Here is a 12,671-nt window from a genome sequence, read left to right as displayed (position 1 = left end):
ATTGCAACAGTGTCCATTTTACAGTGACGTCATAAAGCAGATTGAAATTTACGCATGACTAGTTACTACATGTTTAGCTTGAGTTGTGGACATCCAACGTTCTCTACTCTTCTACAACATATCGCCTATTCTGCGTTCCGTGAATAAAATGGGAAAACAAACACAAAAAAAAGAGGCGTGATCTATGATGAGGAAAAATGCTCCCCTGCCGACAGTGTTGGTGTTTAATATTCATCAATGTTAGTTTTACTCAATACACCAATGTAGCAATTTGGTTTGATGTGACAGTTTTTATAAATTACATTCTAAAATAAAAGGATAGCAAAAGCAATTTGCTTGAAACGTTGCTTTACCTCTGTTTACTTAGAAACATAAGGTAAGAAACATATCTGTTCTACTCAAGGTGTAATGTTTAAAATTCATCAATGCTAACTTAACGCCATAAAAATTGCTGAATCTTGGAATGATGTGCCTGTTTCACAAATTCCATTTGAAAAGAAATGTACAGTAAACATACTTAGCTGGAAACTTTGCCTGTACCAAGTGGTATTAAGAAACAGTGATTTGACAGGAACAAGTCCATGTTTACTAGAAGGACTAGTGATTAAAATGATCAACTTGTATATGCTGCTCATGGTTTTAAAAACTCTACATTTTAACAAAGTATAAAACAAACAAAGACAACGCCCGAACAGGGACTTGAACCCTGGACCCTCAGATTAAAAGTCTGATGCTCTACCGACTGAGCTATCCGGGCTCTTACTTTGTACCGCTGAAAAAAAAACAGTTTATAAAAGAAGCAGAACCTTCCTTTCATCATTTCTCATATCTTTTTTTCTCAAACATTTATAAAGAAAGAAATTGCAACAGTGTCCATTTTACAGTGACGTCATAAAGCAGATTGAAATTTACGCATGACTAAAAACTACATGTTTAGCTTGAGTTGTGGACATCCAACGTTCTCTACTCTTCTACAACATATCGCCTATTCTGCGTTCCGTGAATAAAATGGGAAAACAAACACAAAAAAAAGAGGCGTGATCTATGATGAGGAAAAATGCTCCCCTGCCGACAGTGTTGGTGTTTAATATTCATCAATGTTAGTTTTACTCAATACACCAATGTAGCAATTTGGTATGATGTGACAGTTTTTATAAATTACATTCTAAAATAAAAGGATAGCAAAAGCAATTTGCTTGAAACGTTGCTTTACCTATGTTTACTTAGAAACATAAGTTAAGAAACATATCTGTTCGACTCATGGTGTAATGTTTAAAATTCATCAATGTTAACTTTACGCCATAAAAAATTGCTGAATCTTGGAATGATGTGCCTGTTTCACAAATTCCATTTGAAAAGAAATGTACAGTAAACATCCTTAGCTGGAAACTTTGCCTGTACCAAGTGGTATTAAGAAACAGTGATTTGACAGGAACAAGTCCATGTTTACTAGAAGGACTAGTGATTAAAATGATCAACTTGTATATGCTGCTCATGGTTTTATAAACTCTACATTTTAACAAAGTATAAAACAAACAAAGACAACGACCGAACAGGGACTTGAACCCTGGACCCTCAGATTAAAAGTCTGATGCTCTACCGACTGAGCTATCCGGGCTCTTACTTTGTACCGCTGAAAAAAAAAACAGTTTATAAAAGAAGCAGAACCTTCCTTTCATCATTTCTCATATCTTTTTTTCTCAAACATTTATAAAGAAAGAAATTGCAACAGTGTCCATTTTACAGTGACGTCATAAAGCAGATTGAAATTTACGCATGACTAGTTACTACATGTTTAGCTTGAGTTGTGGACATCCAACGTTCTCTACTCTTCTACAACATATCGCCTATTCTGCGTTCCGTGAATAAAATGGGAAAACAAACACAAAAAAAAGAGGCGTGATCTATGATGAGGAAAAATGCTCCCCTGCCGACAGTGTTGGTGTTTAATATTCATCAATGTTAGTTTTACTCAATACACCAATGTAGCAATTTGGTATGATGTGACAGTTTTTATAAATTACATTCTAAAATAAAAGGATAGCAAAAGCAATTTGCTTGAAACGTTGCTTTACCTATGTTTACTTAGAAACATAAGGTAAGAAACATATCTGTTCGACTCAAGGTGTAATGTTTAAAATTCATCAATGCTAACTTAACGCCATAAAAAATTGCTGAATCTTGGAATGATGTGCCTGTTTCACAAATTCCATTTGAAAAAAGTCTGATGCTCTACCGACTGAGCTATCCGGGCTCTTACTTTGTTCCTCTGGGGGAAAAAAAACAGTTTATAAAAGAAGCAGAACCTTTCTTTCATCATTTCTCATATCTTTTTTTCTCAAACATTTATAAAGAAAGAAATTGCAACAGTGTCCATTTTACAGTGACGTCATAAAGCAGATTGAAATTTAGGCATGACTAGTTACTACATGTTTAGCTTGAGTTGTGGACATCCAACGTTTTCTACTCTTCTACAACATATCGCCTATTCTGCGTTCCGTGAATAAAATGGGAAAACAAACACAAAAAAAAGAGGCGTGATCTATGATGAGGAAAAATGCTCCCCTGCCGACAGTGTTGGTGTTTAATATTCATCAATGTTAGTTTTACTCAATACACCAATGTAGCAATTTGGTATGATGTGACAGTTTTTATAAATTACATTCTAAAATAAAAGGATAGCAAAAGCAATTTGCTTGAAACGTTGCTTTACCTATGTTTACTTAGAAACATAAGTTAAGAAACATATCTGTTCGACTCATGGTGTAATGTTTAAAATTCATCAATGTTAACTTTACACCATAAAAAATTGCTGAATCTTGGAATGATGTGCCTGTTTCACAAATTCCATTTGAAAAGAAATGTACAGTAAACATCCTTAGCTGGAAACTTTGCCTGTACCAAGTGGTATTAAGAAACAGTGATTTGACAGGAACAAGTCGATGTTTACTAGAAGGACTAGTGATTAAAATGATCAACTTGTATATGCTGCGCATGGTTTTAAAAACTCTACATTTTAACAAAGTATAAAACAAACAAAGACAACGCCCTAACAGGGACTTGAACCCTGGACCCTCAGATTAAAAGTCTGATGCTCTACCGACTGAGCTATCCGGGATCTTACTTTGTACTGCTGAAAAAAAAACAGTTTATAAAAGAAGCAGAACCTTCCTTTCATCATTTCTAATATCTTTTTTTCTCAAACATTTATAAAGAAAGAAATTGCAACAGTGTCCATTTTACAGTGACGTCATAAAGCAGATTGAAATTTACGCATGACTAGTTACTACATGTTTAGCTTGAGTTGTGGACATCCAACGTTCTCTACTCTTCTACAACATATCGCCTATTCTGCGTTCCGTGAATAAAATGGGAAAACAAACACAAAAAAAAGAGGCGTGATCTATGATGAGGAAAAATGCTCCCCTGCCGACAGTGTTGGTGTTTAATATTCATCAATGTTAGTTTTACTCAATACACCAATGTAGCAATTTGGTATGATGTGACAGTTTTTATAAATTACATTCTAAAATAAAAGGATAGCAAAAGCAATTTGCTTGAAACGTTGCTTTACCTATGTTTACTTAGAAACATAAGGTAAGAAACATATCTGTTCGACTCAAGGTGTAATGTTTAAAATTCAGCAATGCTATCTTAACGCCATAAAAAATTGCTGAATCTTGGAATGATGTGCCTGTTTCACAAATTCCATTTGAAAAAAGTCTGATGCTCTACCGACTGAGCTATCCGGGCTCTTACTTTGTGCCTCTGGGGGGGAAAAAAACAGTTTATAAAAGAAGCAGAACCTTCCTTTCATCATTTCTAATATCTTTTTTTCTCAAACATTTATAAAGAAAGAAATTGCAACAGTGTCCATTTTACAGTGACGTCATAAAGCAGATTGAAATTTACGCATGACTAGTTACTACATGTTTAGCTTGAGTTGTGGACATCCAACGTTCTCTACTCTTCTACAACATATCGCCTATTCTGCGTTCCGTGAATAAAATGGGAAAACAAACACAAAAAAAAGAGGCGTGATCTATGATGAGGAAAAATGCTCCCCTGCCGACAGTGTTGGTGTTTAATATTCATCAATGTTAGTTTTACTCAATACACCAATGTAGCAATTTGGTATGATGTGACAGTTTTTATAAATTACATTCTAAAATAAAAGGATAGCAAAAGCAATTTGCTTGAAACGTTGCTTTACCTATGTTTACTTAGAAACATAAGTTAAGAAACATATCTGTTCGACTCATGGTGTAATGTTTAAAATTCATCAATGTTAACTTTACGCCATAAAAAATTGCTGAATCTTGGAATGATGTGCCTGTTTCACAAATTCCATTTGAAAAAAGTCTGATGCTCTACCGACTGAGCAATCCGGGCTCTTACTTTGTTCCTCTGGGGGAAAAAAAACAGTTTATAAAAGAAGCAGAACCTTCCTTTCATCATTTCTCATATCTTTTTTTCTCAAACATTTATAAAGAAAGAAATTGCAACAGTGTCCATTTTACAGTGACGTCATAAAGCAGATTGAAATTTAGGCATGACTAGTTACTACATGTTTAGCTTGAGTTGTGGACATCCAACGTTTTCTACTCTTCTACAACATATCGCCTATTCTGCGTTCCGTGAATAAAATGGGAAAACAAACACAAAAAATCAGGAAAAATACTCCCCTGCCGACAGTGTTGGTGTTTAATATTCATCAATGTTAGTTTTACTCAATACACCAATGTAGCAATTTGGTTTGATGTGACAGTTTTTATAAATTACATTCTAAAATAAAAGGATAGCAAAAGCAATTTGCTTGAAACGTTGCTTTACCTCTGTTTACTTAGAAACATAAGGTAAGAAACATATCTGTTCTACTCAAGGTGTAATGTTTAAAATTCATCAATGCTAACTTAACGCCATAAAAAATTGCTGAATCTTGGAATGATGTGCCTGTTTCACAAATTCCATTTGAAAAGAAATGTACAGTAAACATACTTAGCTGGAAACTTTGCCTGTACCAAGTGGTATTAAGAAACAGTGATTTGACAGGAACAAGTCCATGTTTACTAGAAGGACTAGTGATTAAAATGATCAACTTGTATATGCTGCTCATGGTTTTAAAAACTCTACATTTTAACAAAGTATAAAACAAACAAAGACAACGCCCGAACAGGGACTTGAACCCTGGACCCTCAGATTAAAAGTCTGATGCTCTACCGACTGAGCTATCCGGGCTCTTACTTTGTACCGCTGAAAAAAAAACAGTTTATAAAAGAAGCAGAACCTTCCTTTCATCATTTCTCATATCTTTTTTTCTCAAACATTTATAAAGAAAGAAATTGCAACAGTGTCCATTTTACAGTGACGTCATAAAGCAGATTGAAATTTACGCATGACTAAAAACTACATGTTTAGCTTGAGTTGTGGACATCCAACGTTCTCTACTCTTCTACAACATATCGCCTATTCTGCGTTCCGTGAATAAAATGGGAAAACAAACACAAAAAAAAGAGGCGTGATCTATGATGAGGAAAAATGCTCCCCTGCCGACAGTGTTGGTGTTTAATATTCATCAATGTTAGTTTTACTCAATACACCAATGTAGCAATTTGGTATGATGTGACAGTTTTTATAAATTACATTCTAAAATAAAAGGATAGCAAAAGCAATTTGCTTGAAACGTTGCTTTACCTATGTTTACTTAGAAACATAAGTTAAGAAACATATCTGTTCGACTCATGGTGTAATGTTTAAAATTCATCAATGTTAACTTTACGCCATAAAAAATTGCTGAATCTTGGAATGATGTGCCTGTTTCACAAATTCCATTTGAAAAGAAATGTACAGTAAACATCCTTAGCTGGAAACTTTGCCTGTACCAAGTGGTATTAAGAAACAGTGATTTGACAGGAACAAGTCGATGTTTACTAGAAGGACTAGTGATTAAAATGATCAACTTGTATATGCTGCGCATGGTTTTAAAAACTCTACATTTTAACAAAGTATAAAACAAACAAAGACAACGCCCTAACAGGGACTTGAACCCTGGACCCTCAGATTAAAAGTCTGATGCTCTACCGACTGAGCTATCCGGGCTCTTACTTTGTACCGCTGAAAAAAAAACAGTTTATAAAAGAAGCAGAACCTTCCTTTCATCATTTCTAATATCTTTTTTTCTCAAACATTTATAAAGAAAGAAATTGCAACAGTGTCCATTTTACAGTGACGTCATAAAGCAGATTGAAATTTACGCATGACTAGTTACTACATGTTTAGCTTGAGTTGTGGACATCCAACGTTCTCTACTCTTCTACAACATATCGCCTATTCTGCGTTCCGTGAATAAAATGGGAAAACAAACACAAAAAAAAGAGGCGTGATCTATGATGAGGAAAAATGCTCCCCTGCCGACAGTGTTGGTGTTTAATATTCATCAATGTTAGTTTTACTCAATACACCAATGTAGCAATTTGGTATGATGTGACAGTTTTTATAAATTACATTCTAAAATAAAAGGATAGCAAAAGCAATTTGCTTGAAACGTTGCTTTACCTATGTTTACTTAGAAACATAAGGTAAGAAACATATCTGTTCGACTCAAGGTGTAATGTTTAAAATTCAGCAATGCTATCTTAACGCCATAAAAAATTGCTGAATCTTGGAATGATGTGCCTGTTTCACAAATTCCATTTGAAAAAAGTCTGATGCTCTACCGACTGAGCTATCCGGGCTCTTACTTTGTGCCTCTGGGGGGGAAAAAAACAGTTTATAAAAGAAGCAGAACCTTCCTTTCATCATTTCTAATATCTTTTTTTCTCAAACATTTATAAAGAAAGAAATTGCAACAGTGTCCATTTTACAGTGACGTCATAAAGCAGATTGAAATTTACGCATGACTAGTTACTACATGTTTAGCTTGAGTTGTGGACATCCAACGTTCTCTACTCTTCTACAACATATCGCCTATTCTGCGTTCCGTGAATAAAATGGGAAAACAAACACAAAAAAAAGAGGCGTGATCTATGATGAGGAAAAATGCTCCCCTGCCGACAGTGTTGGTGTTTAATATTCATCAATGTTAGTTTTACTCAATACACCAATGTAGCAATTTGGTATGATGTGACAGTTTTTATAAATTACATTCTAAAATAAAAGGATAGCAAAAGCAATTTGCTTGAAACGTTGCTTTACCTATGTTTACTTAGAAACATAAGTTAAGAAACATATCTGTTCGACTCATGGTGTAATGTTTAAAATTCATCAATGTTAACTTTACGCCATAAAAAATTGCTGAATCTTGGAATGATGTGCCTGTTTCACAAATTCCATTTGAAAAAAGTCTGATGCTCTACCGACTGAGCAATCCGGGCTCTTACTTTGTTCCTCTGGGGGAAAAAAAACAGTTTATAAAAGAAGCAGAACCTTCCTTTCATCATTTCTCATATCTTTTTTTCTCAAACATTTATAAAGAAAGAAATTGCAACAGTGTCCATTTTACAGTGACGTCATAAAGCAGATTGAAATTTAGGCATGACTAGTTACTACATGTTTAGCTTGAGTTGTGGACATCCAACGTTTTCTACTCTTCTACAACATATCGCCTATTCTGCGTTCCGTGAATAAAATGGGAAAACAAACACAAAAAAAAGAGGCGTGATCTATGATGAGGAAAAATGCTCCCCTGCCGACAGTGTTGGTGTTTAATATTCATCAATGTTAGTTTTACTCAATACACCAATGTAGCAATTTGGTATGATGTGACAGTTTTTATAAATTACATTCTAAAATAAAAGGATAGCAAAAGCAATTTGCTTGAAACGTTGCTTTACCTATGTTTACTTAGAAACATAAGGTAAGAAACATATCTGTTCGACTCAAGGTGTAATGTTTAAAATTCAGCAATGCTATCTTAACGCCATAAAAAATTGCTGAATCTTGGAATGATGTGCCTGTTTCACAAATTCCATTTGAAAAAAGTCTGATGCTCTACCGACTGAGCTATCCGGGCTCTTACTTTGTGCCTCTGGGGGGGAAAAAAACAGTTTATAAAAGAAGCAGAACCTTCCTTTCATCATTTCTAATATCTTTTTTTCTCAAACATTTATAAAGAAAGAAATTGCAACAGTGTCCATTTTACAGTGACGTCATAAAGCAGATTGAAATTTACGCATGACTAGTTACTACATGTTTAGCTTGAGTTGTGGACATCCAACGTTCTCTACTCTTCTACAACATATCGCCTATTCTGCGTTCCGTGAATAAAATGGGAAAACAAACACAAAAAAAAGAGGCGTGATCTATGATGAGGAAAAATGCTCCCCTGCCGACAGTGTTGGTGTTTAATATTCATCAATGTTAGTTTTACTCAATACACCAATGTAGCAATTTGGTATGATGTGACAGTTTTTATAAATTACATTCTAAAATAAAAGGATAGCAAAAGCAATTTGCTTGAAACGTTGCTTTACCTATGTTTACTTAGAAACATAAGTTAAGAAACATATCTGTTCGACTCATGGTGTAATGTTTAAAATTCATCAATGTTAACTTTACGCCATAAAAAATTGCTGAATCTTGGAATGATGTGCCTGTTTCACAAATTCCATTTGAAAAAAGTCTGATGCTCTACCGACTGAGCAATCCGGGCTCTTACTTTGTTCCTCTGGGGGAAAAAAAACAGTTTATAAAAGAAGCAGAACCTTCCTTTCATCATTTCTCATATCTTTTTTTCTCAAACATTTATAAAGAAAGAAATTGCAACAGTGTCCATTTTACAGTGACGTCATAAAGCAGATTGAAATTTAGGCATGACTAGTTACTACATGTTTAGCTTGAGTTGTGGACATCCAACGTTTTCTACTCTTCTACAACATATCGCCTATTCTGCGTTCCGTGAATAAAATGGGAAAACAAACACAAAAAATCAGGAAAAATACTCCCCTGCCGACAGTGTTGGTGTTTAATATTCATCAATGTTAGTTTTACTCAATACACCAATGTAGCAATTTGGTTTGATGTGACAGTTTTTATAAATTACATTCTAAAATAAAAGGATAGCAAAAGCAATTTGCTTGAAACGTTGCTTTACCTCTGTTTACTTAGAAACATAAGGTAAGAAACATATCTGTTCTACTCAAGGTGTAATGTTTAAAATTCATCAATGCTAACTTAACGCCATAAAAAATTGCTGAATCTTGGAATGATGTGCCTGTTTCACAAATTCCATTTGAAAAGAAATGTACAGTAAACATACTTAGCTGGAAACTTTGCCTGTACCAAGTGGTATTAAGAAACAGTGATTTGACAGGAACAAGTCCATGTTTACTAGAAGGACTAGTGATTAAAATGATCAACTTGTATATGCTGCTCATGGTTTTAAAAACTCTACATTTTAACAAAGTATAAAACAAACAAAGACAACGCCCGAACAGGGACTTGAACCCTGGACCCTCAGATTAAAAGTCTGATGCTCTACCGACTGAGCTATCCGGGCTCTTACTTTGTACTGCTGAAAAAAAAACAGTTTATAAAAGAAGCAGAACCTTCCTTTCATCATTTCTCATATCTTTTTTTCTCAAACATTTATAAAGAAAGAAATTGCAACAGTGTCCATTTTACAGTGACGTCATAAAGCAGATTGAAATTTACGCATGACTAGTTACTACATGTTTAGCTTGAGTTGTGGACATCCAACGTTCTCTACTCTTCTACAACATATCGCCTATTCTGCGTTCCGTGAATAAAATGGGAAAACAAACACAAAAAAAAGAGGCGTGATCTATGATGAGGAAAAATGCTCCCCTGCCGACAGTGTTGGTGTTTAATATTCATCAATGTTAGTTTTACTCAATACACCAATGTAGCAATTTGGTATGATGTGACAGTTTTTATAAATTACATTCTAAAATAAAAGGATAGCAAAAGCAATTTGCTTGAAACGTTGCTTTACCTATGTTTACTTAGAAACATAAGTTAAGAAACATATCTGTTCGACTCATGGTGTAATGTTTAAAATTCATCAATGTTAACTTTACGCCATAAAAAATTGCTGAATCTTGGAATGATGTGCCTGTTTCACAAATTCCATTTGAAAAGAAATGTACAGTAAACATCCTTAGCTGGAAACTTTGCCTGTACCAAGTGGTATTAAGAAACAGTGATTTGACAGGAACAAGTCGATGTTTACTAGAAGGACTAGTGATTAAAATGATCAACTTGTATATGCTGCGCATGGTTTTAAAAACTCTACATTTTAACAAAGTATAAAACAAACAAAGACAACGCCCTAACAGGGACTTGAACCCTGGACCCTCAGATTAAAAGTCTGATGCTCTACCGACTGAGCTATCCGGGCTCTTACTTTGTACCGCTGAAAAAAAAACAGTTTATAAAAGAAGCAGAACCTTCCTTTCATCATTTCTAATATCTTTTTTTCTCAAACATTTATAAAGAAAGAAATTGCAACAGTGTCCATTTTACAGTGACGTCATAAAGCAGATTGAAATTTACGCATGACTAGTTACTACATGTTTAGCTTGAGTTGTGGACATCCAACGTTCTCTACTCTTCTACAACATATCGCCTATTCTGCGTTCCGTGAATAAAATGGGAAAACAAACACAAAAAAAAGAGGCGTGATCTATGATGAGGAAAAATGCTCCCCTGCCGACAGTGTTGGTGTTTAATATTCATCAATGTTAGTTTTACTCAATACACCAATGTAGCAATTTGGTATGATGTGACAGTTTTTATAAATTACATTCTAAAATAAAAGGTTTTGCAAAAGCAATTTGCTTGAAACGTTGCTTTACCTATGTTTACTTAGAAACATAAGGTAAGAAACATATCTGTTCGACTCAAGGTGTAATGTTTAAAATTCATCAATGCTATCTTAACGCCATAAAAAATTGCTGAATCTTGGAATGATGTGCCTGTTTCACAAATTCCATTTGAAAAAAGTCTGATGCTCTACCGACTGAGCTATCCGGGCTCTTACTTTGTGCCTCTGGGGGGGAAAAAAACAGTTTATAAAAGAAGCAGAACCTTCCTTTCATCATTTCTAATATCTTTTTTTCTCAAACATTTATAAAGAAAGAAATTGCAACAGTGTCCATTTTACAGTGACGTCATAAAGCAGATTGAAATTTACGCATGACTAGTTACTACATGTTTAGCTTGAGTTGTGGACATCCAACGTTCTCTACTCTTCTACAACATATCGCCTATTCTGCGTTCCGTGAATAAAATGGGAAAACAAACACAAAAAAAAGAGGCGTGATCTATGATGAGGAAAAATGCTCCCCTGCCGACAGTGTTGGTGTTTAATATTCATCAATGTTAGTTTTACTCAATACACCAATGTAGCAATTTGGTTTGATGTGACAGTTTTTATAAATTACATTCTAAAATAAAAGGATAGCAAAAGCAATTTGCTTGAAACGTTGCTTTACCTATGTTTACTTAGAAACATAAGGTAAGAAACATATCTGTTCGACTCAAGGTGTAATGTTTAAAATTCATCAATGCTAACTTAACGCCATAAAAAATTGCTGAATCTTGGAATGATGTGCCTGTTTCACAAATTCCATTTGAAAAAAGTCTGATGCTCTACCGACTGAGCTATCCGGGCTCTTACTTTGTTCCTCTGGGGGAAAAAAAACAGTTTATAAAAGAAGCAGAACCTTCCTTTCATCATTTCTCATATCTTTTTTTCTCAAACATTTATAAAGAAAGAAATTGCAATAGTGTCCATTTTACAGTGACGTCATAAAGCAGATTGAAATTTAGGCATGACTAGTTACTACATGTTTAGCTTGAGTTGAGGACATCCAACGTTTTCTACTCTTCTACAACATATCGCCTATTCTGCGTTCTGTGAATAAAATGGGAAAACAAACACAAAAAATCAGGAAAAATACTCCCCTGCCGACAGTGTTGGTGTTTAATATTCATCAATGTTAGTTTTACTCAATACACCAATGTAGCAATTTGGTTTGATGTGACAGTTTTTATAAATTACATTCTAAAATAAAAGGATAGCAAAAGCAATTTGCTTGAAACGTTGCTTTACCTCTGTTTACTTAGAAACATAAGGTAAGAAACATATCTGTTCTACTCAAGGTGTAATGTTTAAAATTCATCAATGCTAACTTAACGCCATAAAAAATTGCTGAATCTTGGAATGATGTGCCTGTTTCACAAATTCCATTTGAAAAAAGTCTGATGCTCTACCGACTGAGCTATCCGGGCTCTTACTTTGTTCCTCTGGGGGAAAAAAAACAGTTTATAAAAGAAGCAGAACCTTCCTTTCATCATTTCTCATATCCTTTTTTCTCAAAATTTATAAAGAAAGAAATTGCAACAGTGTCCATTTTACAGTGACGTCATAAAGCAGATTGAAATTTACGCATGACTAGTTACTACATGTTTAGCTTGAGTTGTGGACATCCAACGTTCTCTACTCTTCTACAACATATCGCCTATTCTGCGTTCCGTGAATAAAATGGGAAAACAAACACAAAAAAAAGAGGCGTGATCTATGATGAGGAAAAATGCTCCCCTGCCGACAGTGTTGGTGTTTAATATTCATCAATGTTAGTTTTACTCAATACACCAATGTAGCAATTTGGTATGATTTGACAGTTTTTATAAATTACATTCTAAAATAA

At 34.4% G+C, this 12,671-nt stretch overlaps 3 non-coding genes across 3 annotated transcripts; all 3 read right to left on the bottom strand.

Annotated features, from left to right (window-relative positions):
• Positions 1–684: 684 nt before the first annotated feature.
• TRNAK-UUU (transfer RNA lysine (anticodon UUU)) lies at positions 685–757 on the bottom strand. Its single transcript has one exon. It is a non-coding gene; the product is annotated as a tRNA-Lys (tRNA).
• Positions 758–5,165: 4,408 nt separating this feature from the next.
• Positions 5,166–5,238, bottom strand: TRNAK-UUU (transfer RNA lysine (anticodon UUU)). Its single transcript has one exon. It is a non-coding gene; the product is annotated as a tRNA-Lys (tRNA).
• Positions 5,239–9,423: 4,185 nt separating this feature from the next.
• Positions 9,424–9,496, bottom strand: TRNAK-UUU (transfer RNA lysine (anticodon UUU)). Its single transcript has one exon. It is a non-coding gene; the product is annotated as a tRNA-Lys (tRNA).
• Positions 9,497–12,671: the final 3,175 nt, after the last annotated feature.

This window comes from Ascaphus truei, chromosome 10, assembly GCF_040206685.1.
Source record: "Ascaphus truei isolate aAscTru1 chromosome 10, aAscTru1.hap1, whole genome shotgun sequence".
Lineage (NCBI taxonomy): Eukaryota > Metazoa > Chordata > Amphibia > Anura > Ascaphidae > Ascaphus > Ascaphus truei.
Note: the sequence above shows the minus strand (reverse complement) of the source record. Positions and strands in the feature narration are given on the sequence as shown.